The 21,756-nt window shown below is 43.1% G+C and overlaps 1 pseudogene; it reads left to right on the top strand.

Moving 5' to 3' along the window:
* The window catches only part of LOC129395646 (RNA-binding motif protein, Y chromosome, family 1 member F/J-like), a 353,374-nt pseudogene that overhangs the window by 25,353 nt on the left and 306,265 nt on the right, over positions 1-21,756 (top strand).

Below are 21,756 nucleotides of genomic sequence, written 5' to 3'. Positions count from 1 at the left end.
AACTACTTAGTGAGAGCTATTCAGGAAACTAGCACTAGGTAGCTATTAGGTAGCAAATTTGGGAAAAAATAAAATGTATAAAGAATCTTTGATCAGGTTTCCAAATATACAAAATAAAAACCACTTACATGTTAGAAGACAATATACAAAATGATATTATGTTAATGGTACTATTTAATGCTAATAGACAAAAATGAAAATTATTGTGAATTAAATCAACAGACAAGGTATTTTCTATCACTGTCTTTTCTTCTCAATTTGTGTGTTGTTTTAATTCACTAAGCAATGACTCCTCTTAATTCCACTACTTTTTATTTAACACTACATTTGTTTTTCATATGTGCAATATTACACTGTCCAATAGAGAGGAAATGCAGAATTTGGGCTATTATATCAGAAACACCTTTGCTTTTCAGATTTGGGCGTCTGGAATGTGTTTAATTTAAATATTTTCATCAGGCCTCGATTTTTCAGATTTTGGTAATCACTTTTCCAAAATAAACAATGTCTGACCGTGATGACTACAATAAAAATAAAATTATGCTGGATTTTAAGAAAATTATGTAAATTTGATGCTTTTTGGGGGGTGTTGGGACAGTGGAGACAATGTTTTACTCCTGTGGCCCGGGCTGGAGTGCAGTTGTGCAATCTTGGCTCACTGCAACCTCTGCCTCCTGGCTTCAACCGATTCTCCTGCCTCAGCCTCCCGAGTAGCTGGGATTACAGGCACCTGCCACCACACCCAGCTAATTTTTGAATATTTAGTAGAGATGGGGTTTCACCATGTTGACCACGTTGGTCTTGAACTTCTGACACCTGGTAATCCACCAGTCTTGGCCTCCCAAAATGTGGGGATTACAGGTGTGAGCCATCCTGCCCGGCCTTCAAATTATGTTCTCATACCCACTCACACAATTTATTGTAACTATCTACATGTTCTCCTCAGGTGGGGGAAAAACAGTATCAGAGTTCTTGAAGAATTTATGAAAGAGAGAATGGCAATACTACACAAGGTTTTAACCTATTCATAATACTGCATTTAGTGAATAAAAACATTACCTTTAAAATCCTACTAAAGTATTGAGTAAATAAATAAAATATATTATTTCAATAACTCTAAAATATGTGTCCATGAAGAAAATAGAGGGAGGCTTCAAAAACATAAACACGTAAGTGAGGCCAGGCATGGTGGCCTGCATCTGTAAGCCCAGCATTTTGGCAGGACAAGGTGGGTGGATCACTTGAGGTCAGGAGTGGGAGATCAGCCTGGCATATATGATGAAACCCAGTCTTAACTAAAAATACAAAAATTAGCTGGACATGGTGGTATGTGCCTGTAATCCCAGCTCCACTTGAGGAGCTACCATTTGAGGCTCGGTTTGGGCTCAGCCACGGCCCTCTCGCCCTCCACACGGATGTCCCCCCGAGGCCCATCTCTATGTCCTCACAAAATGGCTCTCCGAGGCCTATCGTTTTCTGTTACAGGAGGCTGAGGCAGGGGAATCGCTTGAAGCTGGCAGGCGGAGGTTGAGGTGAGCCAAGATCCTGCCACTTCACTCCAGCCTGGGTGACAGAGCAAGACTCCTTCTAAACACACACACACACACACACACACACACACACACATGCACGCACACAGAAACACACAAAACTAACAAATGAAAATAAAAAATTTGTACTAGAAAAAGTACTCACAGTCAAACTCACATATCTAACAGAAAATAATGTCATTTAAAACAAATTTCCACAAGAGACAAATAAGAAAACAAATTTATCAGCTTGCATATAAAGTTCAAATAATAAACTGAAGAGAACCACAGGGTGAGAAAATAAAAACGTACAATTAAGTACCCTAAAAGAAGCTGAAAGTCACTCAAAAATGTTCTGGATTCTATGGCTCTACATTGCAAACATGACCACAAAATTTGCCAGGAGTAGAACAATCAAAATGTATCCTAAAACTCAATATACACTTCAATTCTCACATAAGAATTGTAATGGAAAATGGACGCGTCTGCAGCATTTCCATATGAATCAGAACAAACACTGTTTCTTTGTACTCATTGTTTCACTATTCTAAGAAAATAACTTCCATATTAATATTAGGGGATGTGAAAAAGCAGGTCTTCATCATGATAAGTAACACTGGGTGTCCAAACCACTACTCAGATAGGCCTTAAATCCCAGCCAGTTCCCCTCCCTGGACAAACAGCAAAGGTCCCAGCCATTGTGCAATCTCTTTACATTTCCTCCCCTGTGAGCCCAGTGTGGTCTTCCAGATTCCCTGTGCAGTGGCCTCTCTTGTCCCTGGGGAGCAGGGCAGTGTGAGTGACGATGGCAGAGGGGAGAAAGCATGTCAGGGGACCCTCGGGTCATTGTAACAGAAAACGATGGGCCTCAGAGAGCCATTTTGGGAGGACATCTGCCTCGGGGGGACATCTGCCCGGAGGGCGAGAGGGCCCTGGCTGAGCCCAAACTGAGTCTCAAGTGGTAGCCAGCCTCAGGGCAGGGAAGGGAGCCCTCTAAGTTTGATGAGACAGCTACCCCTTGAGACTTGCTTCTCACCCTCCGACCTTAGACACTTATGCCTCTTAGGTGACTTAAGGTGCCCCAATCCTGCAATGAGGATGTTACAGTTCCCTGATGGTCATTTCTCCAACAGCCCATGGATGGCGTGGGATTGCTCACTGCAGTCACCTCCCTGAGGCTTGGATTCTCCACGTGGGGCACAACTCCAGGAATCAAAGGCCTCTCAGTCCCCAGCCCTAGACCACTCAACTGGCCTCCTCTCTGTTCCCTCTCTAATGGCCTCCCTCTCTGGGGAAGTACTGCAGGGGATTGAGCCTGGCACACGTGGACTGTGAGCCCTTTGGAATTGTGGGCATGGAAGAGCAACACCCTAACTGGCATCCTGAGTATGGCAGGCTCTGGCTGATGATCTGGGGTACTGCAGAAGTGGGTACAGGACAGGTCAGGTCATGGCTCAAAGTCAGTTCCCCAGAGGCCAAGGCAAGGTTCTTTCCCATGATGTCCCACTGTGGCACCCATCTCAGGAATCCTGCCAGAACCTGGGCAGTCATGGTCAGCCAACCGACCGTAGAAGCTCAGGTAGAAAGTGTAGCGCCTGCAGCTGGAGGCTTGACCTTCATGATCCCACAACCACTGGACTGCAGTGGAATGAGACATCCTGTATCCTGGAAAGAGAGAAGTCAGAAAGGTTCATGACAGACCTACCCTCCCACACATCAGCTTCCCTACCATGCTGGGAGGCACCCCTTACTGAGGAGTCCAAGGCAATACTCCTGAACGATCACTTCATTGTGGAAATAAAGGTTGTGACAAAAGGAAAACTTCGTCCTACCGTCGGTACCTGGGATGGCTGAGTTCCTCCCCTTACCTGGCCAAGATGGAGAAAGAAGACGAACTCAAAAGACCATTTCATGTAGCTGGGCTGAGGTGACCTGCTAGCTGGAGTGAAGCATGTATTTCCCCTTCCTAGCTCTCCCGCTGAGACACCCCGGGTCCGAGGGGGATCTCACCCTGACCCAGACAACGGACCCCTCCCGCAGACCCAGGCTCCTTAGCCTGACCTGCAAATCCATCATGTAGCTTAGCAGGTCTGACTTCATCATCGTTTGTGATCCCGGCCAACCAACACCTGGGTGTGACGCACAATCTGCCTCTGGTCAAGGAGCCACCAGATGATTAGGTGAGCGTGCAGGTGTGTCCAGAATTGGTGGGTTCTTGATCTCACTGACTTCAAGAATGAAGCCGCGGACCCTCACGGTAAGTGTTACAGCTCTTAAGGTGGCGCGTCTGGAGTTTGTTCCTCCTGATGTTCGGATGTGTTCGGAGTTTCTTCCTTCTAGTGGCTTCGTGGTCTCGCTGGCTCAGGAGTGAAGCTGCAGACCTTTGCGGTGAGTGTTACAGCTCTTAAGGCAGCGCGTCTGGAGTTGTTCATTCCTCCCAGTGGGCTCTTGGTCTCGCTGGCTCAGGAGTGAAGCTGCAGACCTTCGCGGTGAGTGTTACAGCTCATAAAAGCAAGTGTGGACCCAAAGAGTGAGCAGTAGCAAGATTTATTGCAAAGAATGAAAGAACAAAGCTGCCACAGTGTGGAAAGGGACCCGAGAGGGTTGCCAATGCTGGCTTGGGCAGCCTGCTTTTATTGTCTTATCTGGCCCCATCCACATCCTGCTGATTGGTAGGGCCGAGTGGCCTCTTTTGACAGAGCACTGATTGGTGCGTTTACAATCCCTGAGCTAGATACAAAGGTTCTCCATGTCCCCATCAGATTAGTTAGATACAGAGTATGGACACAAAGGTTCTCCAAGGCCCTACCAGAGTAGCTAGATACAGAGTGTTGATTGGTGCATTCACAAACCTTGAGCTAAACACAGGGTGCTGATTGGTGTGTTTACAAACCTTGAGCTAGATACAGAGTGCCAATTGGTGTATTTACAATCCCTCAGCTAGACATAAAGGTTCTCCAAGGCCCCACCAGAGCAGCTAGATACAGAGTGTCAGTTGGTGCACTCACAAACCCTGAGCTAGACACAGGGTGCTGATTGGTGTGTGTACAAACCTTGAGTTAGATACAGAGTGTCGATTGGTGTATTTACAATCCCTGAGCTATATATAAAGGTTCTCCATGTCCCCACCAGACTCAGGAGCCTAGCAGGCTTCACCCAGTGGATCCCGCACTGGGGCTGCAGGTGGAGCTGCCTACCAGTCCCACGCCATGCGCTCGCACTCCTCAGACCTTGGGTGGTCGATGAGACTGGGCGCCGTGGAGTAGGGGGCGGCGCTCCTCAGGGAGGCTCGGGCCGCACAGGAGCCCACGGAGGGGGTGGGGGGCTCAGGCATGGAGGGCTGCCGGTACGGACCCCTGCCCCGCGGAAAGGCAGCTAAGGCCCGGCGAGAAATTGAGCACAGCGCCGGTGGGCTGGTACTGCTGGAGGACCCAGTACACCCTCCGCAGCCGCTGGCCCGGGTGCTAAGCCCCTGATTGCACGCGGCTGGCAGGGCCGGCAGGCTGCTCCGAGGGCAGGGCCCGCCAAGCCCACGCCCACCTGGAACTCCAGCTGGCCCGCAAGCGCCGCGCGCAGCCCGGGTTCCCGCTCGCGCCTCTCCCTCCATATCTCCCTGCAAGCTGAGGGAGCCGGCTACGGCCTTGGCCAGCCCAGAAAGGGGCTCCCACAGTGCAGTGGTGGGCCAAAGGGCTCCTCAAGTGCCGCCAAAGTGGGAGCCCAGGCAGAGGAGGCACGGAGAGCGAGCGAGGGCTGTGAGGACTGCCAGCACGCTGTCACCTCTCACAGAGAAACACCCTGCAACTTTGCAAGAGCACGGAGAGTGTGGGGCAGGGCTACCCCGCAGGCCTTTGGTCTGGCACCCTCCCTTCCTGGTCCTCTGTCTGGTGTTGGGGGGCACCTTCGCAGCTGTGGTGGTCTTGGCGGCAGGTGGAGGCAGGCCAAGACAGCCTGCTCTGACCAGGGACAGGCACAGAAAAAGTGGGGAGGGGATTGCCGGCGGGTTGTTGTGGTGTGAGGCAGCTACTTGCTCAGGGTTCCTGAGCTGCGGGAGGCCCTCATGTGCTGGGTGCTGGACAGGCTCTGCTGCTGTCCGTGTGTGCGCTGTCCTCTTCTCCTGGTCTCACTGAGGGGTGGGCGTGTCCACCCGAGGGAACCGCTGTGGGTAGAAGTAGCTGCAGGGCTGTGCCTGGCTCTCTCCATGAGACTCTAGTGGTTTCACGGGAGGTTGTATATGCTCAGGGCCTAAACATCCTTGGATGCAGCGCCGGCAGAGGGAAGAAATCGTGTCTGGGGAGCTGGTGCCTGCCTTGCAGAGGACAGCAGCCCCGTGCACGGTGAACCCGAGTATTGAGCACCTTGTGTTTCTAGGATAAGCCTGCTGGACACAGGTACCGGGAGCAGGGGTATTTCCATGGCTGGCCTGGGCGCGCAGATTCCCCTTCCTCCAGGGATTTTCCCAGTGAAATGTGTCCTTCAACTTTCTGCTGTTTATGAAGGGTCCTTTGAGGTGCTATTCTCCCTTGTGAGTGCTGTGCTTGGCTTCCTGTCCCTATAACGTGCCCTCAGGGTGCCCTCAATTAAGTTGCCCTTCTATCTGCACGAATCTGTCCTTGGTTCCCCTCGTTGTCCCCCATGTCCTGAATCCTGGCTGAGCCCCGGTGCCTTCCACCTTGTTTCCCCCAACCCCGCTCCTGAGAGCTCGGCGCCCACCCACTGCTGTCAGCCATCCCGAATGGGCAGCTGCAAGGATATGGCTCTGGCCCAGAAGCCGTGGATGCGCTGCAGCCTGGGACATTGACTGGAGCCCAGCTCCAAGTGAAGGACTTCCAGCGAGTTGGTTGCTGGCCGGGGCGTCCTGGGGCCAGGGCCAAGCTGTGCCTGCGGGTCCTCCTGCTGCCGCTCCACATTGGCCTCCTCCTTGGCCACCACCTCTATCTCTGTCATGATGTCGTCCCCCACTAGCCACTAGCATGCCTCCTCCCCCAGGGTTGCCTCCCTGCTCTGCGCACAGGCTGCCCTCTCCTGCAGCACCTCCCCCTTAACATGGTGCCCTCCTTGAGGCTCCCACAGACTAAGGCCTACACTGCCCATCTCATGTCCTTGGCACCCCTAGACTCTAGAGGAAGCTCCCGGAAGGGCCCCTGGGCCTTGCCCTTCTGAGAAACATGTGCCACACCCACGTGGATACAGGGTTCCTGGGGAGCCCCGCAGGGCCCACAGCCCGCCACACTCACCATGGGGCCCAGATACCCAGCAGGGTTAGCTGTACACAGTAGCCCTGGAGTCGGAGGCCGAGGCCCTGGGCTTCCAGAGCCTCACTGGCAGGCACGACGGCCACTGCTGCGCTTGCGGGAGGATCTGTGCCAGCGAGGCAGTGCACACGGGTTATCGCATTGGCGACCATGGCGGCTGGCCTCCCGTGTGCCCAAGGGCACAGGATGAGAGGTCCTTTGGAACGCCCCTGTGAGTACAGCATCCTCAGGGAGGAAGCATGGAACTCGGAGTCTGTGTTTGCCTAGACCTGATAGAGTCCTTGTGGGGTTTCAGCTTCTGGTGCAGACGAATTCCACCCCAGCAACTTACCCGTCGACTTTTCTCCCAGGCACCCGCCCTGCCCCACTCCCCTCCAAGCCACCGCAGCTGCGGCGTCCTCGCCTGGTTCTTCTCTCTCCCCTCTGGATCTGCAGTATTTAGTACCATCAGCCTAACCTGCCTAATGAAGTGAGATGTTTCATGTGTTCCCTGTGGGTTAATGTCTTGCCACACTCAGGATGCCAGTTAGGGTGTAGGTCTTCTATGCCCACAATGCCAAAGGGCTTACAGTCCCCGTGTGTCGGAATCCTCCGCCGCCAGGCACAAGCAGCTTCTCAGAGGAGGCTTACCGCGGGAGGATGGAGCTGCCTGCCAACTAGGGGCAGGGTGCCTGGTAAGACGCCTACAGTCCTCGCAATAACTGGTCGACGCCCCCCGCCCTCGCAATGATTGGCCGCTGGAGGTAGGCGAGATTTCCGGGCACGGCTTCTGGCGTCCTTCCCCCTCAGGCCAGTTCCAGCTGTCCTTCCCGCAGTTGGCCCCGTGGTGTCCCAAAGCCGGATGCATACGACATGAGAGCCGGGCGACCCTGAGGCTGTTTGTCCTGCTGAAAAGCACGTGTATTTTCTGTTTCTCTGGACACGTTGGTCTCTTGATAAGAACAGAAAGAAAAGTTTTGCGATTTTATCTGTAAAAGGGGATGGGTTTTCCATGTGAGGGTGTTGAATTATAGGAGGAGACAGTGGGGAGAGAACTCCTTAGTGCTGTTAAGAAACTCATTTTTGTTAAACTCATTAATTTTCTTGAGGATTCTACCTTTAACTGTCGGATATGTCCGACATGTGGGCAAGTTGTGGGAGATGGTGCTAAGGCGCCATGTGCACTTTTTATTCCAGAGGGTTTTCTCTGTGAATGTGGTCATTATTCAAAATACAGGCAATATACTTAACCAAGGCTATTAAAAACTTGTACTTTTAGTCAGCGCATGTCACATGTCTGATTTGCTTGACGGGAATTACCAGATTTTGACATAAATTGTATTACGTTAGTTTATGTAGAAGTCTGGGGCCGTAAATAATCTCAGTTTCAGTTTGCCTCTGTAAAGCCTGTAATTGTCTCCTTCGTTGCATGACAGTATTTGAAACATGTTTCATGTATCCCGGGCACCATAAATAATTTAAACCGAATAAGTAGGTGTAATCCAGACAAATGGAGTTAGATAGCCTAAAACGGGAACAAAATAGATGCGCTTAAGTTATTCCATTAACCCGGCACACGGACTTAGTCCTGTAATCCTAGCATTTTGGGAAGTGGAGGTAGGAGGATGGCTTCAGGTCAGGAGTTGGAGACCAGCCTGGGTAACATAATGGACTCCTTTAATCTATTGCCATTTTCGCATCGGGGACTGGTTTAGTGGAAGCCAGTTTTTCCTCAGACAAGGGTTGCGCAGGGGAAGAAGGCGGCGAGGTGGACACGTTTGGGAGTGGGGACTGGCGGCAGGTCTCCGAGGGGCACGTGGTGGGGCGGGTCTTCCGGTAGGAGCAATGTGACAGAGGCCAGGTGGGGCAGTGAGGCTGTCACGGGGACAGGGAGGGCCAGCGAGGGAGTAGGGAGGATGGTTTCCGGATAAAAGTGTACCACCTCAGGTCATCCTCAGGCGTTACATTCTCCACAGACAGGTATTACAGGTCATCCTCCGGCATCACAATCAGGCCACAGATAGGTATGGGTTGAAGGCCAGGGTTTGGGGATCTTTGACCTATTGTATATTTCAAATCACTTAAAGATGGTAAGATATTTTAAGTGTTCTCCCCCAAGAACATTTTAATTACCTTGATTTAATCTTTTATCCACATATCCCGCTGGGCGTGGTGGTTCACCCTTGAAATGCCATCACTCTAATAGTCCCAAGCCAGCAAATCACTTGAACCCAGGATTTGGAGACTGGCTTGGGCAATATGGGGAAACGCATGTCAATTTAAAAAAAAAACACAAAAAATTTCCCAGCTCTGGTAAAAAGCCCCGGTAGTACCAGCTACTTGGGAAGCTGAGATATGGGAAGATCAGTTGAGGCTGGGTGGAGGAGGCGGCAATGAGCAGTGCATTTTGGCAACAGGGGATATACATCTCAAGAAAGAAAATACACAAAACCTCACACTGTACCTCATAAATATATAGTTTTCAAATAAAATCATTTAAATGGGGCACTCCTTCACATTACAACTTAGGAAAATTACAATAGCTTTTCTTATCTAAGTTTTAGAAATGAGATTTTGTCAGGTCCATATTAAAATGCAGCATTTATCCATGAAGTCAGTGCCCCCTTTGCTCTGTATGTTAGAAATTTTACATATTTATTTATTTCTTTTTCTTTTTTTTCTTTTATTATTATACTTTAAGTTTTAGGGTACATGTGCACATTGTGCAGGTTAGTTACATATGTATACATGTGCCACGCTGGTGCACTGCACCCACTAACTGGTGATCTAGCATTAGGTATATCTCCCAATGCTATCCCTCTCCCCTCCCCCTACCCCACAACAGTCCCCAGAATGTGATGTTCCCCCTTCCTGTGTCCATGTGATCTCATTGTTCAGTTCCCACCTGTGAGTGAGAATATGCGGTGTTTGGTTTTTTGTTCTTGCGATAGTTTACTGAGAATGATGATTTCCAATTTCATCCATGTCCCTACAAAGGACATGAACTCATCATTTTTTTGGCTGCATAGTATTCCATGGTGTATATGTGCCACATTTTCTTAATCCAGTCTATCATTGTTGGACATTTGGGTTGGATCCAAGTCTTTGCTATTATGAATAGTGCCGCAGTAAACATACGTGTGCATGTGTCTTTATAGCAGCATGATTTATAGTCCTTTGTGTATATACCTAGTAATGGGATGGCTGGGTCAAATGGTATTTCTAGTTCTAGATCCCTGAGGAATCGCCACACTGACTTCCACAATGGTTGAACTAGTTTACAGTCCCACCAACAGTGTAAAAGTGTTCCTATTTCTCCACATCCTGTCCAGCACCTGTTGTTTCCTGACTTTTTAATGATTGCCATTCTAATGGTGTGAGATGGTATCTCATTGTGGTTTTGATTTGCATTGCTCTGATGGCCAGCGATGATGAGCATTTTCTCATGTGTTTTTTCGCTGCATAAATGTCTTCTTTTGAGAACTGTCTGTTCATGTCCTTTGCCCACTTTTGGATGGGGTTGTTTGTTTTTTTCTTGTAAATGTCTTTGAGTTCATTGTAGATTCTGGATATTAGCCCTTTGTCGGATGAGTAGGTTGCAAAAATTTTCTCCCATTTTGTAGGTTGCTTGTTCACTCTGATGGTAGTTTCTTTTGCTGTACAGAAGCTCTTTAGTTTAATTAGATCCCATTTGTCAATTTTGTCTTGTGTTGCCATTGCTTTTGGTGTTTTAGACATGAAGTCCTTGCCCATGCCTATGTCCTGAATGGTATTGCCTAGGTTTTCTTCTAGGGTTTTTATGGTTTTAGGTCTAACGTTTAAGTCTTTAATCCATCTTGAATTGATTTTTGTATTTAAAGTAAGAAGTACTAAAAAAGATGTCAGGCTCTGAAAGGGAATTTCACTTGAGTTTTCAACACGGTACGTAATAAAATTTTATCTTTTTAGCTTATTTATTTTTATCTAAATATAGATTTTTCTTTGACCATTTGCAGCACAATGGTAGAAGCAGATCATCCGGGCAAGCTTTTCATTGGTGGCCTCAATAGGGAAACCAATGAAAAGATGCTTAAAGCAGTATTTGAGAAACATGGTCCCATATCAGAAGGTAACCCTTAAAACCGTGTGTGCGTGTGTGTGTGTGTGTGTGTGTGTGTGTGTATTTTCATATGTATATTTCAATATGTATATTTAAAATATGTCTGTTATATATATGTTTTGAAAAAACATGTTTTTTCAAAGTTCATTGTATACCTACATTAAAATGCCTTATTGTTTTTAAACTCTTATTTTGAAGTTATCTATTTGATATTTGGAAAATTCTCATAGTAGCAGGTTAAGGATCTGTGGTAAGGATCACCTACTACTTAGAAACGAAAATAAGGAAAACTAAACGTGTTGTGGAGTTAGGGAACAAACTGGAACAAAATAGGCTGACTATAGGGGTGACCAGTATCAAGTATAATACTAGTGATGGGAAATGCAATTATTTTTGATTTGATGTAACTTTTAGTTGGTTAGTACCTTGACGAGTCCATTATATCAATGTAAAATGTTTTCATATATTTTAGTTCTTTTGATAAAGGATCGAACCAGCAAATCCAGAGGCTTTGCATTTATTACTTTTGAGAACCCTGCAGATGCTAAGAATACTGCCAAAGATATGAATGGAGAGGTAGAGTCCCTCATTAATAATATTCTAACTCTCTTCTTCAGTTAACAGTATTTCTAGGTCTTTTTAGAATTACGTAACTTTTGAAGATAGTAGAATGCCATATGAAGACATCCTCTTCTTTGTGCCATATACATTCAACTGTAGTTGGAAGGGTATTGGAATTAACCTTATATAAATTAATATATGGTAACCTTTTTCTATGTTTGTATTTCAATATGAGTGTAAATAGATCTTCAAAGGTTTTGAAGAGCTTTAAAACTTATAAGGGACCCTCATGTACATGAAAGGAATAAGTCAACCTTTATTACATGCCATTAACGCAATTACTTCCAATTCATGGAAATACTTCTAGAGCACAGACAAACTGTGGATAGACATCTAGACAGACTCACAAGAAGGAAAGATTCTCTCCCATTTTCTGAAAATATATTTTTGAGAAAGTGGGTTTAAATAAGACCTTTACATTTAAGGAAGTGTTAAGTACTTGAAAATAGAAAAAAATAGGAGAACATTGAAGTTGGATAACACAAGAAGTAACTGGCATTTTTTCCCCATCCTTGCTCTTTTCTCCTGAGGACGTTTTTTTCCTGTCACCAGAGTGATGTATGTAACATGAATACCTAATTACTCATTTCCCCAGTGTGTTTGAGGATTTGTTTTGATCCAAACATTGGTCTGTTGTCCTATTGAGTCTTAAATCTACGGATTGTGTATTTACTAAAGCTTTAAACTTTTATGTAGTTCTGTTAACTGTTGAATTCCTTTACATTGTGTCAAGTTCATTCCATTCTGGGCCCTTCAGAACTTTTTTGCTTTATAACATGATCCTAATCAGGCTGGGCTTGGTGGGAGCAGTGTGATATTAGTCCTTTTAAGAAATTCATTTTTGTTAAACTCATTGATTTTTCTTGAGGATTCTACCTTTAACTGTCGGACATGTCTGAAATTTGGGCAAGTTGTGGGAGATGGTGCTAAGGCGCCATTGTATTTATGTGCACTTTTTATTAAAGCCTGTAATCCCAGCACTTTGGGAGGCCAAGGCAGGCATATCATGATGTCAGGAGAATGAAACCATCATGGCCAACATGGTGAAACCCTGCCTCTACTAAAATACAAAAAATCCACCGGGAGTGGTGGTGTGTGCCTGTAGCTGCAGCTACTTGGTAGGCCGAGGCAGGGGAATCAGTTGAACCTGTGAGGCGGAGGTTGTAGTGAGCTGAGATCATGCCACTGCCCTTCAGGCTGGCAACAGAGCAAGACTCTATAGCAAAAAAATATAGCAAATTAAAAAAAATGATAAATAACATTATCTCAATCTGTTTTTAGCCTCTGTTCCTCTTTATGCTATCCCCAAAATGCTTTTTTGGACTTCTTAAGAATTATCCTTCCCCGTGTGTGTCTCAAAAATATCAATTTATGTTTCAAAAACCACTTAGATTTCATATTTTCTTCCTCATTGCGTATTGTAGGTATTTTGTACTTGCTGTACCATGTATGAATCTATTGATTGTGAAATTGTATATAGTGCATATTTAAGTCTTCCTAGTTGCTTTTATTTCTGTTACATCTAGCACATTTCCTGGCACATAGCAGAAAGCACATTTTTATTCACTCTTATAAATTAGTATTTCAAGCTGTGGTAGAAACCAAGAGTAGCTTTTGGTTCATGGCTTTGTGGTAACTCTGGAGATAATTTTGACTTCTGTATAGTAATCTATGATAATTTCCTTTTTCCCCCTAGTTTTCAAGCAAAAGAGCAGGTAATTTGTGTAGAGTTTTTGTCTGTTTGTTTTTTAAGACGGAGTCTCACTGTGTCAACAGGCTGGATTGCAGTGGGTCGATCTTGGCTCACTGCAACCTCTGCCTCCTGGGTTCAACTGATTCTCCTGCCTACAGGCCACGCCACCATGCCCACCTAATTTTGCTACTTTGAGCGAGAGAGGGTTTCACCCTGTTGGCCAGGATGGTCTCTATCTCTTCCTCTCATGAACCACCTGCCTCGGCCTCCCAAAGTGTTGGGATTACTGGTGTGAGACACCACACCCAGCCAATGTTATTTCTAAACTACTTAATCTCACATATTTTGTTGTGTAAAAATAAATACGAATGTTATGTGCACATAAATGTTGAGAAGGCCAATAAAGGAGGTTCTTAGATTTTCAAGGTGAATAAAGAGTTTAAGGAATTTTGGATGACTTTGGAACACTGGGGAGGAAGCAGCCATGAGCAAATCTGGGCAAATATTTTGGGCCCAGAAATAAAAAAAGAAGTTTCAAGGTAGAAACAATGGGCGACGTGGCTGCAAGAGGTCTTGTAAGGGATTTAAGATCTTCCCCCAAATAACAGAATCCATGTAATTTTTAAATCGAGTTATTAGCTGAACTGTAAATCAATAATTAAGATTGTTCTAGGATGTTTAAACATTAACACAATATCCTTAGTGTAAGGTTGGAAATTATTTGAGGAGAGAATTTAGTACTAAGCAACATGATATGAGCAGTAGGATTGAATAGAAGTAATATTTTTGAGAAGGACAATTGTAAGATTGCAGACTGAACAGAAGAAAGCAAGACAAGAAACAGAAGTTTTCAGCAAAGAAAGTAAGCAGAACAAATTAAAATTCTTACTTAGTCCTCCATCCTAATATGGAGGAAATTAAAAACTGACATTTTCAATTTTACATTTCATAAGTAGAGTATTGGTGAAGTCAGGTATTTATTGACTTCAGGATACCCAAGCCAACACATTTCCATTGGAAAATTAGCTAGTGAACATATCATAGGTGAAAGGCTGACCTTTAAGGAATAGCACTGTGAAGAGTATATTAAAGGATAATTTTTTCTATTTTGAAACAGCAACGATGTTGTAATGACCCCTTTAATAGTGTTGTTTATTGCAGTAAAAGTAAATCTTGGCTATCATTAGAAAGTTTTCACCAGTACATTTTAATTTGTCAACATTTAAGATAGAGCCAACCACTTAGAGAGAAAGGAGAACTTTCATGTAAAAGTTTAGCATGCAGTCGTTCAAAGGTAGCAGTATTTGTGTTTGTGAGGTAGATTGAACTATGTGGGAAAATTTACCTTCCTCAGCTGAGAAAGGACAATGTATGTAAACTTTAAAATTGTGAAGATTTGGTGGTTTTACATGTTTTCCCTATGTCATTTGTAGTCATCAGTAATTCATATGAAAAGGAAAATAGTAACTAAGTAGTTCTTAACCATTACAAATGAACTTTTACCTAAGAATTAATGTTTGCCTTCAGCTTCGTTAGAAGAACTGGCCTTGTGGGAGCCATGGGATTATCCAAAGCCATAAGAAATATTCACAGTGTCATGACTGTCTAGTAATTTAGGAAACAAAGAATGGAGTCATAGAAGAAATAATTTTAAAAAGTTGTTTGAGAGAAGAGAAAATAGTGTTTCAGATTAGGTGTTCTTTACATAATGTTCCAACATTTTAATGTTAAAGGTCCCGTATCATATGGAAGAGGGAATTAGGGAGGTCCTCCACTCAGAGAGCCAATCTCTTCCTGGAGAAATGACCATATGTCTCTAAGAGATGACGGTTATGCAGCTAAGGATGGGTAAAGGAAAAAATTTTAAAAAGTTGATTATTTTTGTTTTGATGATGAAATAAACATAACAAAATTAATTATTATAAGGTAAACAGTTAAGTGACATTTAATACATTCTATGTCATGCAACAACTACCTCCATCGAGTTCCAAAACATTTTCATGACGCCAAAATAAAACTCCAACTACCAGTTAAGCAGTTCCTTCCATTTTCTCCCTTCCCTCAGCTGCTAGCAAACACCAGTCAGTGTTCTGCCTCTGAACTTACTGTTGTGGACATTTAATGTTAATGGGCTCAAACACTACACGACTTTTTGTATCTCTCTCCTTTCCTTTTCCATGATGTCCTGAAGGTTCATTTACATCATAGCACTTCACTCCTTCCACAAGCTGTTAACTCATTATTTTATTTGGGTTGTTTCCACCGCAGTATTTCTATGCACGCATATTTGTTTGAGTACACGTATTCAATTCTGGGTGTATATGAGTGGAATTGCTTGGTAGTATGATAATTATATTGTTTTCTTGAGGAACCACTACATTTCTCCATAGTAGCTGCATCATTTTCCATTCCAACTAGCATTGTATCAGGGTTCCAATTTATCTGCATCCTGTCAAACACTTGCTATTTCCTGCTTTTATTGCCATTCCAGTGTGTGTGTGTGTGTGTGTGTGTGTGTGTGTGTGAATTATGGTATCTCATTTTGGATTTGAAGTGCATTTTCTGAATCACTGATTGTGAGTATCTGTTCATGTGCTTTTTGGGCATTTGCCTATTTTATTTGAAGAAATATCCATTTAGGTTTTGGACCTTTTAATTTTGTTTAAGTTGTAACTTAGTTACGTTTTGGATACTAGAAGTTGAAAATTTAAAATGTGTTGCTTAAACTTATGCACGCAGAAATCATCCAAGCTCCTGAGAACTAGGGATTATGCTCCACCATCTAGAGACTATGCATATCATGATTATGGTCATTCTAGTCGGGATGAACATCACTCTAGAGGATATAGGTACTATAACTTTTTCTGGACTTGTCAAAAAGATTTCTTAAGTTATTCATTCCAGCTAACATTGTATTAGGGTTCCAATTTATCTACATACTCTCAAACACTTGCTACTTCCTGCTTTTTAAAATGTAATGCCATTCTAGTGTGTGTGTGTGAAGTCTGGAATCTCATTTTGGATTTGAAATGCATTTTATGAATCACTGATTATTAGTATCTGTTCCATGTGTTTTTGGGCATTTGCCTATTTTATTTGGAGAAATATCTTTTTAGATGTTTGGCAATTTAATTGTGTTTAAGTTGTAATTTAGTTATATGTTGGATAGTAGAAGTTGAAAATTTAAAATTTGTTGCTTAAACTTACTCACACAGAAATCATCCAAGCTCCCAAGAAACCAGGGATTATGCTCCACCATCTAGAGGCTATGCATACCATGATAATGGTCAATCTAGTCGGGATGAACATTCCTCTAGAGGATATAGGTACTATAACATTATCTGGATTTATCAAATAGATTTCTTAAATTGTTTATTCTGACATTAAAAAAATTTTTTTCAATTTAGTGATAGTGGTGGCTACGACAAAACCTGTGGTAGAGATCATTCTGATTGTGCAAGTGGAAGTTCTTACAAAAATGAATTTCAGGGATATGGTAAGAGTCCAGGATGGATTTTTAAATTAAAGAATTTTATGTAATAGTCCAGATCATTATTTTAATGAAATTCTCAGGAAAATTATAAAGGACAATATAACATATTTAAATATTGAGTAGTCTAACAGTATAAAACGTAGGGAACGATATGAAGGAGAGAACTTCATGTGCAGAAAAAGTGACTCAACGTTTACTTCAGAATTAAATTTGTTAAGCTTCAAAATACTACTCCTACACTTCTTTTAAATAAAACCTTCTGACCAATGCAGGCTTAATTAATATCTATCCTGTCAACAAGGGCAGAGGAAAGCAGATATTTCCAAATAGCACTTTAACTAATTCATCCTTTAGTGGTGGCAGTAAAAGTGTTTAAATATAGTCCAACATATTATTTTATCAACCCTGCAGGGACCTCTCATGGTGCACCACCTGCAAGAGGGCCTCGGATGTCTTATGGTGGAAGCAGCCACTCTGATTATAACAATACACGAGATAGATATGGCAGAAGTCAAGAAAGTTACTCAAGAAGCTGCGGTGATTTTTGCTTTTGTGGTCATGAGCACACTGGCAGAAAAGACCAAAGGAATCCACCTTCTCTGGGTAGGGTTCACCCTGCTCGTCGTGAAGCATATGGTAAGTGAAGTTATGTGGCATCTACAGTAGATGGTCGGGAAAGTCGATCTGAAAAGGAGACTGAAGCAGATATTAAAGCAAGTATTCCAAATAATAGTTATTGCATACCAAACCTTGTTTGCAAATCAAAAATTGAAATGTTATTTCTGCATTGTTACCTGCATATTACTAAAAGAAGCATATGGGCTTTGTGGAGACAGGTAGATACTAACTTCCTCCATGAAGGTTTTGAGGTATTCAAAGGAAAAGGAATTTTCTTCAAAGTAATTTCATACTTGTTAATGCTATTTGAAAACTATCTGTTTAGAAGTAATATCTACATTAAAATGTTCAGAATAAAATTTTACAGTAATAGAAAATTCCTGATGTTATTGGTTAGCTGCACATGCTTAAAAGCAAATTCAATAGGAGAGTAAATTCTGTTGTTTGCTGAACATTTTCCTTTGTTTCTTTGAACATAAATAGATACAAAATTAGGCATATGTTACATCTCCCTTGCAAGAGGCGCAAGTTTTCTAATTAGGCTGTTTCTCTTTAAAAACTTACAAGCTTAAAATGTTTGAGAAGCCTTCAGAAAGACTACAAAACTGTCTGCCTCACCATAAAACGTTTATCTTTTAGAGGAATAGTACAGGTCAAAGGAAATAAATAGATGTGGTTGATACTAAAGTTTAAAACATCTGGAACATTCTACTTGAAGCGTTCTGTGACTGAAAGAGGATATGATAATGAAACCTTTTTTGTTTTTTTTTTTTTACCTAAATCAAAACTGAACTAGCTAAGTTTCTGAAGTGCATAGCATAATGAAATTAAATGTTCGTAGTTTAAATAGTGGAAAGTAGGTGTTTTGTCTTGGGTGGTACTCATGATAATTTTTTCTTGAAAGTTTTGGCAGTGGTTGTTATAACAGTTTAGTAATAAGTTCTTACAAATAGGAATAATTTAGAATGGTTGGGATTTTATCAGTTTTTTTTTTTTTTTTTTTTTTGAGATGAAACGTAGCTTTGTCGCCCAAGCTGGGATGCAGTGGCTCCGTCTTGGCTTACTGCAAACTCCGCCTTCTGGGTCAAGCTCTTCTTCTGCCTCAGCATCCTGAGTAACTGGTATTAGATAAGTATGCACCACAGCTGGCTAATTTTTCGTATTTTTAGTACAGAATGCATTTCACCATGTTTGCCAGGCCACTCTTTAAAATCCTGATCCATCCTCCTTGGACTCCCAAAGTGTAATCCTAAAATTACAGGCATGAGCCACCACTCTCAGCCTATCAGATTTAATTGATGATATGAATGGAAATGCTTTAAACCTCACACTTTTGGGACAATGAAGTGTATAAAACATAACTGCATAAAGTTTCAGACGGGATTGCTTAAAGGTTTAAGAAATCATCGAATGTTAAAAATAAAAAGATTTGGACCTAAATAACTAAACCAATTACTTTTCCTGATTATACACCTAAAGAAATGAAACACATGAAGTTCCTGAAGTTTTGCAGTCCATAATTTTTACAATTAACAGACTAATCTGCAAGGAAGGAGTATTTTCTTGAGAAAATTTTACAAGATCATCACTTTTTATAAGGTAAGGGTGCAAATAATTTTAAAGGGAGAAGTTACCAACTTCGATTTTTAAGTGAATTATTCATGTTATGAAGTTGTGTTTTCATTCACCTATAACATAGGATTGTGAGGGTGAAGTGAAAAGATACAACTCCCTAGTCTTGTGTATCTTATTGTCCAGGTGTGATGACTCAGGTCTTTAATTCCAACACTTGGGAAGCTGAGGCTTGCAGATACCTTTAGGTCAGGAGTTGAAAACCAGGCTGGCCAACACCATGAAATCCCTTCTCTAGCAAAAATATAAAAATTAGCCCGGTGTGGTGGCACACACCTGTAGTGTGTTACAATTAATTGGGAGGCTCAGGCAGGAGAATCGTGTAAACCTGGAAGGCTGAGGCTGCATTGAGCCGATATTGTGCCATGCACTCTAATCTGGGAGACATTCCACCTTCACTCTATTAATTCTTTTGAGATATATAATAAACCATTATTAAATGTACTCATCTTGTGCTACTGAACACTAGATCTTATTCCTTCTAAGCAACTATAATTGAACCCACCCCCATTCCCTCTTTGATCCCTTCCTTACCAGTACACATTGCTTGTATCAAAATATCGCATGTATGCCAAAAGTATCTACAACTGTTATGTACAAATTTTTTTAAATAAGTAAAAAATTAAAAGGGTATCTCCAACAAGGTGATAAAATAGGAGGCTCTAATTTGTTCCTCCATCCACAAACGCAACAAATAAAAAGCCACACCCACATCAATTCCCTATGAGATAAACTCAGAAACTAGTTGAGATACTCTTGCACATAGGATTATGAAAATACTCACTTAAAAAGAAGTAAGAAAAACTGAATCATGATCTTGTTCTAGAATTTGTGGCTGACACATGACCCTAGAGTCAATAGAGAACTGTTATTTCACAGCTTCTCTAAGAGGACTGAAGTGTTAAGCCACATACGTAATGCCCCAACTGTTAACAGCTGCTTCTTAACGAAATGATTGCCTATCTCTGGATTCTAGCACAGATTGGCATTCAAAGCTCTCCTAGGACCTCCAAGATAAAAGAGGGATTTAAGTAGACATTCAAGCACTTCTAAAACTGTTTCCTCCTGGTTTACTGAATCTTAAGCAGTCAAGAAAGCTCAGCTCCCACCTTGTTCCTTGAAGATCTTAGATTGTACATCTAACGTCTTGACTTTTTTTCTTCTTTTTTATTTTGAGATGGAGTCTTGCTCTGCTGCACAGGCTGGAGTGCAATAGCATGATCTCGGCTCACTGAAAACTCTGCCTCCCAGGCTCAAGTGGTTCCCCTGTCTCAGCCTCCTGAGTAACGGATATTCCCCTGTCTCAGCCTCCTGGCATCTGTGACCATGCCAGGCTAACTTTTGTATTTCTTAGTAGAGACAAGTTTTCACAATGTTGGTCAGGCTGGTCTCAAACTCCTGACCTCAGCTCATCCACCTTCCTCATCCTGCCAAAGAGCTGGGATTACAGGCGTGAGCCTGCACCCAGCCTTATCTTGACTTTTATAGCTTTTGCCCAGGTATCTTGTTTCTAATTTTGACTTTTGGATCTGTCAAGGTCCTCTGAGAGCAGGCACATAGGCATTTCTCATCAGTCTTCATCATCACTCACTCTAGCAATATACTGAGCTTCTAAATTTTCCTTCCAAGAAGTCGAACTACTCAACTATGGCCTTGACTTCTCAGGTATGCTGCCTAAGAGTTTGCACACTAACTTACCAATCTCTGGAAGGTAATGAATCCCAGCATTTTGTAGTTCCAGGATTCTAAAGAGGAAAAAGGATTGTTTTACAATAACTCTGCATGATTTTTAAACTTGCCTATTGATGTAGTTTGGACATTTTTTCCTCCAGGTCTCAGGTTGAAATATGGTCCTCCACACTGTAAATGACACCTAGTGGGAGGTGTTTGTTTGGGTCATGGGGATGGATCCCTCACAAATGGCCTGGCTGCCTTGCAATGGTTAATAAGTGAGTTTTCCACCGTATTATTGCCACAGTCTAGATCACATCCAAGTAGTTTGTTGAAAAGAGCCTTATACCTTCTCCTCTTCTCTCTCTCCCCTTCTCTTCTCTCCACACATGACGTGACTGTTTTCCTTTTCTGTTCCATCCTGAGTGGAAGCCTGGTGAGGCTCTCACCAGATGCAGATGCTGGCACCACACATCTTTTACAGCCTGCAGAACCAGGATCCAATGAAAGTTCTTTTCTTTATAAATTTCCCAGTCTCATAGTCTTTTTTAGGAACACAAACAGATTAAGACATGTATCTCTGGTTGATAACTTGCCTATGTCAGTAAGGAGTGGAGCTCAGAATTCACTATTTCCTTCATTCCATAGAGGACAAAGAGGTGGTTTTCAATGGTCCCGTGAGCTCTTCCTTAAATCCAACCCTTGGCTTGCTCTAGCTTTCGGCTTCTCCATGGAAGCACCCCAACCTTTTAAACTCCTCCTCCCTTAGGATCGCTATTTTTTTTTTTTTTTTTTTTGAGATTGAGACTCACTTTGTTACCCAGGTTGGAGTGCAGTGGCGTGATGTCAGCTCACTTTGACCTCTATCTCCTGGGTTCAAGAGATACTCCTGCCTCAACATTCCAAGTAGCTGGTACTACAGGCACATGCCACCAGGCCTGGCTATTTGTGTGTGTGTGTGTGTGTGTGTGTGTGTGTGTGTGTGTGTGTATGTTTAGTAGACAGGGGATTTCACCCGGTTAGGCAGGATGGTCTTCACCTCCTGACCTCGTGATATGCTCACCTCAGCTTCCCAAAGTTCTGGGGTTACATGTGTGAGCCACTGTGCTCAGCCTGGAACAGTCTTTCAACTTGCCTGTTTCTGGGGTCTGATGTGACACAATAGGCAT

The sequence above is a fragment of the Pan paniscus genome, chromosome Y (assembly GCF_029289425.2).
Source record: "Pan paniscus chromosome Y, NHGRI_mPanPan1-v2.0_pri, whole genome shotgun sequence".
Lineage (NCBI taxonomy): Eukaryota > Metazoa > Chordata > Mammalia > Primates > Hominidae > Pan > Pan paniscus.
The sequence above is the reverse complement of the archived record's forward strand: the minus strand, read 5'-3'. Positions and strand labels throughout refer to the sequence as shown.